This window comes from Gymnoscopelus microlampas (assembly GCF_963454915.1).
Source record: "Gymnoscopelus microlampas genome assembly, chromosome: 19".
Classification (NCBI taxonomy): domain Eukaryota; kingdom Metazoa; phylum Chordata; class Actinopteri; order Myctophiformes; family Myctophidae; genus Gymnoscopelus; species Gymnoscopelus microlampas.
In genome coordinates, this window is record NC_139956.1 from 5,462,832 (window position 1) to 5,468,831 (window position 6,000).

The window sequence follows — 6,000 nt, forward strand, 5'->3', positions numbered from 1 at the left end:
GCTCAATGTCACATCATTCATCTATGGACATTGTAACAGTAGCTTTAATAGTAACAGTAGAAGCAGTAGTACCAGTTGTAGGCCTACTAATAGTAAGTAGTACCAGTAGCAGCAACAACAACACTAAAAGTACTATAAATGTAACTGGATTGACAACTACTTTATACAGTTTCTACCACAGGGAATAGGGCCTTTAACCTTAAAGTGTGTGTGTGTGTGTGTGTGTGTGTGTGTGTGTGTGTGTGTGTGTGTGTGTGCGTGTGCCACTCTTCAAGTTAAATAAATGATTTAAGGACAGTCTCCAGTGAACAGTAGTAGTAACAATAGTAGTGTAGTGTGGTGAGCTTGCTCCCTCTAGTGGGCTAATATAGAACTAGAGGGTTTTAGGCAAGCTGCTGACAATAAGTTATGAATGATTCTACCTGTTGGACAAAGGAGACACTGGAGACACCAGACCTACCACCATGCAGTGATGCTGTGTTCAGAATCATATCATCACTGGAAACTATGTCCATAAGTGTTTTTCAGGAAATGTAAACAAGAACATGTGTTCCAATGGATCCATTCCTGAGATGTAGAGAGTAGTAAAAGTACTGAAAATTGGAAATACTCCAGTAAAGTAAAAAATACCTAACATTTTTTTTACTTAAGTACAGTACTTGGGTAAATGTACTTAGTTACTTTACACCACTGCTGTATGGTAGAATTTCACTAATTTACCATTACCATTCACCCCAAGTCGGAAAATGTCACCTTTCACCAACAACAAGGCAGCAAATAGGCTGTGCACAGGTCTTACTTACATTTATACTCACTGGTGCTGATGCTACCTCCATCACATGTGTCATAGCAGGTCAAAACAAACAGCTAATACAATTCATAATAGGTGTGTTTGATATAGCTGTATCAGTTAGCAAAGCACACAACAATATTAACTATTGTCAGTGGTTAACTAAACTAAACAGCCTGCATACTACTTGCTTCTTGACAGATTTAGTACATTATGAGAAGCATACAAGTAGGCTATGTGATTCCAAACACTGTCTTGGTCTCTGAGAAAACCATCTGTGAAAGAGCATGTACTAATTGCAGTTGACGTGTGATTATTTAATATGGCCAAAGTATGGTCTTTTAACCTGGTAAATATGTTTGAGCTGCTGAACCGAGCTTCATAAAAGTACAGACTGTTGTGAAACTATAACGTTTCCTGGAGAATCACTTCAAATTATTCACACTGATAGAACCCAGCGTACATAAGACAACTTCTTATTATCTTTTTTAGTATTTAACCCATTTAGACCAGGAACCCCTATACATAACTATACCTTTCAATTGGGAAACCCCTTTTGGGGTAGTTGTTGCTATGTCCAGTACAGTATATAGCAACATACCTTTTTTGTAATTTTTGAATAAATATTTTTAGTTTTTGAAGAAAACTCAGAAGGCGTTTTTAGAATCGGCCTCAGGTCTAAATTGTCACGGTCCGCTCCTCGGGCCGTGGACTTTGACTGTATTTCTCAGCCCTTGGACCTTTTCTGCCCTTTTAAGGTCATGGACTTATTAGGACTATTATGTTGTATCGTTCCTATTGTGTTCTGTTACTCTGTTGTTGCCCTGCTGCTCTGTACCTTTATTTTGTAGTATTGTTTCCTGTTGTGCTTAGTTACTGTTACCTGTCTTGTCTCACCACCTGTTTGATTAGTCTTGTTCTCCTCCTGTGTCCTCTTACAGCGGTTTCACACTATGGCCCTGGGTGCGCACTCGAGACCGCTTGGAAGGTTTCGCGCTAGTGTGAATGTTGCGCATCGTTCCCCGAAACGGATCGCCGTTCCGTACCCGAAACCACCTCGGGAGGTAGTCTCGGGTGCGATTCTTGCGTCCTCGGGGACGGTACACTGCAATGTGAAAGCAAGCGTATCGTTTGACGGAAGTGGCCCGCTATTTGTAAAAGGTGACGGTATATAAACTCGACAAAAACAGTCAACAAAAACACGTCGCAGATCAATCCACAGGGGTTCAACCATGGCCGGATCCCGCGGGTTAATTTCATCATTAAATTATAAAATGAACCCGCGGGATGATGCGCTAAAACCCGCAATATTTATATATAAAACTTATTTATTTATTTATATAAAACATTACATACAGAAATAGAATGAGAGCGCGAGATAGAAAGAGAGGCCGTGTCATGGCCATATAATGACAGCAACAATATATATATATATATATATATATATAATAGTATATCTTGTGGATATCTTGTGGAGTTTCAACTACTATGCATCCCAGAAATATATAGCTTGTAAGGCTTTGTAATTTGAAATTTGTAAGTAAATATGGTAACTCATTTAGATGTAGGCCTACGTAGGTTTATGGTTTCCCATGGACTACTCATGATGCAATTTCTCTTTCATAACAGATACATACATGTGCCAGATAATCCCCACACAAAGAGAGTAAAAAAAGAAAAGATGTTACTTTATTTAGTAAGACATGAGAAACAGTACATGGAAGTACAATTCACAATACAAGGTTTCAGTCATTCAGTCCGACTTCACTGTATAGGCTAGTTGCCTTTTCATAAATGATATATTTTTGTACTTAAGCTGTCGTGAAAGTTTATAATATTTAGAGAAATGTAAGGTTTCAAATACAAAAGTAGTAGTTGTTGTGAAGGTTAGCAAACTGGACATTTAGACTGAATGTTTCCTGTATCCTCATCTTGCGCGTTGTGTTTCACCAGGTTTTATTTGTGTTGTTTCTCATAAGCGTGCATCCGTTGTCTGTCAACAACACGCGCGCCAACAACACAGCAGTCTGTGCCTTGACTTCTGTGCGCTCAGTGCGCTCCTGACTCTCTCCAGGCGGCAACCCTATATTTATGCGCGACCAGCACAAACATTGTCGCATAGTTGATGACGTCTGTGTCCACTGGCGAAGCACTATGTGCATGCCGCCACCTATAGGATCGGGGGTATATATGCAAGTGTTCTCGGGCGCGTTAGAGCCTTGGCCAGTGTGAATGCGGGCCAGCCAAGCGCACTCGGAAACGGAGCGGTCTGGAGTGCGCACGCGGAACCATAGTGAGAAACCGCCCTTAGTCCCCCAGCCTATCCCAGTGTTGATTGTCTGTTGAGTTCACCTGTGTCTTATTATTTCCCTGTCTATTTAAACCCTGTGTTTGCATTCAACTTGTGCTTGTTCATTGTCTATGTTAAGTGTATTATATCTTGGTTTCTGTTAGTTTGTATTCCTGTTCTTTGAGTTATTAAACAGTTTGAATCGACCTGTTCAGCCTCTGTCTCCTCCTGCACTTGGGTCCTACAATCTGCCCTGATTCAGACTGTGTCATAAATGGGTTAACAGACCGTTTTTCATTCAATAAAACACTCAAGTGAAGTCTAAATCTGATCAATTCTCACCAAGTTTAATATGACATACACTGTGTGAGAGGGCAATGAACCAGTAGAGTAGCAGCAGGTAGCCAGTTGAGTGGTAAATGGTACATTAACATGTAGCTCCTTTATCCAAAGCCCTTCACATTACATTGGCCACGGTTACATGGACACTTGTATTCGGAATGAATACACTTCTATTCGGAATGGATGAATGGATGAATTCATTCCGAATAGATTTGCTCATGTAAACACCCCAATTGGAATAGAATATTCCATTCCAGTCTGACCCGAATGCATTTTCATTCGGAATAGGAGGGGTGGTATAGACCGTTTGAATCGGGTTAAATCAATCGGAATTGACCATGTAAACACTTTATTCCAAACGCTCCTGTCTGTTTGGAATACATGCATTCCTTTGCGCATGTCCGTGCTTAGTAGGGCTGTCAGAATTGTCCAAAAATGACCTATCAAATCTCTAATTCGGCCACGGTTGGTGCTGAGAAGCGCTCGCTCCTGCGGGATAAAATTAATGATTCTAATAGCGTCATTTAATAAGCCTGTAATGGTTAAGCCCAGACTTGTCCAGGAGAACGAACGCTCCGAGGATTGCTGGCCTAGGCTACACTTATATGGATCTTTTTCTAAACAGGTATTTTAGTCCTCAGTTTTTAAAAAGAATCCCTGGCCACATGGCAAAGATTATTTTTTTTTAAATCCCTGTCCACACGTCAACGCAGAAACGCATTGATCAGCATGCAAGTTTCAATTTTAAATCAGATTTTATTTTATTATTTGTATTTATTTTATATATGAGGGGCCAAATACATAATACATTTTTAATCGCATGTTAAGGCCCAATACTGCAATAGCTGCATTATTTTAATAGCATACATTGAACAAAAATAAATGAAAACAACATTATAAGGGCTCATCAATTCATTACATGGGCAGCCGGAACGGTCGCCCCAAAACACCCCGCCCCACGCACCTTTTGAGCGGGCCATCCACGGCTGCTCCATGGTGGCTGGATTTTGACCCGGGGCGATTGTGTTTTAGGGCGACAGACCCGTTATATTATACCTCTATGGACAGAACCGTGTGCGCACCGCGCGCTACTCGGCGCAGAAAGAGGATTTTCGTCACAGTGAATGAGTTACAGCATGTTTCAAAGCTTTTTCATAATAATACAAGATAACGTGACACTCGGCATAATGAGTAGCTTATACTTTCTACTTAAGTGTATATTTTGATGCCAATACTTTTGTATTTTTGCCATAAATGAGCGTGCCTTGTTTCATAGACTGTATGTGTCGCGCGCGCTCTCTCTCTCTCTCTCTCCATTTATTATTATAATGACCATGAGCGGTCCGGTGTTTAAGTATTATTATTTACTAGAGTTTCGGGGGGCTACGCCCCCCTCAACCCCAGCCGCGCACGGGGCCCAGGCGTGTGTATATAGGGGGACCCAAATTGCCGGAGTGAAACTGTGGAAAAGTTTTTTTGAAAAAGGAAAAAATTTGAAGAAATAATATTTCTTATGTTTCAGGGGGTCCACAGGGGGTCCGCGGACCCCCTGATGGTCCACTGACCCCCTGTGGAGTGTTGGGACGCGCGGGGACACCCCTGGAACATTGCGGACCATTTCGGTGTTTTTTTTTTTTTCATGAAGGTGGTTGCTTGTTTCTGGCGCAGGCTGTGCAAACCTGGCAACCCAGCGCATGCTGCCGCACGTTTAAGTGGCGTAGCGTCATGAGGGTCAGTGGGGCCGTGGCTCGGTCAGTGAAGACCCTGTAGTGCGGATGATATGTGGCATAGAGGGGCAGATTGTAAATCCACAGAGGAAACATCCGTGGGCTACCATTGGTTCAGCGATGTGTGCGGTCGCCCTGCGGCCCCTCCTCCTCCACCAATGTGCAGTATTGAGAGCCCTGACGTCACAACAATTGGAGCGATGGGCACTGCACTGTGGTTGGTTAGGGTACACCTAGGGCCCAGGTAGAACCCAGTTAAAGCCTGCATGGGCAAACCCAGTTAGGACCCGCCTTGGTCCCACATAAACATGGCTAGTTGGGGCCCACCTAAGGGCCAGGTAGAAGCTACTTATAGCCTGCATGGGCATCGCAGTTGGGACTGAAGTGGATGCCGCTGACATTGCTGACATGGGGTCCATATGGTTTAGCCCACCTTGAAACCATATGGGAACTACGCTGGCATGCTGGCTGTAATGCAAACGCTGCATCATACCTGCAGTGTGTAGTTTGATGTTGTGTGTGTAGCAGATATACCTGCAGTGTGTAGATCAATGTCCATAGGAAAGTCAATGCCCAGCAGTGTTTTTTTTCCCCAGCAGAGTTTCTAGTGTCTCTGTGTCTCTCTGGAAGAGGTTGCACATGAACTCTGCAGCCGCACTGAGGCGCTCCAACACAAACACTCTGACATTAAGCTGCTTCACACAACAAACATCAGCACCACGCTGCTGTTTGTCCAAAAGACACAATATCTGCTCTCCCACCGACGTCATGTGTTCATTTATCGACAGCCGTACAGACTCCTTGTGACACATTTTACGTTGTTTATCCAGCTCTCACTGACTCTCCACATC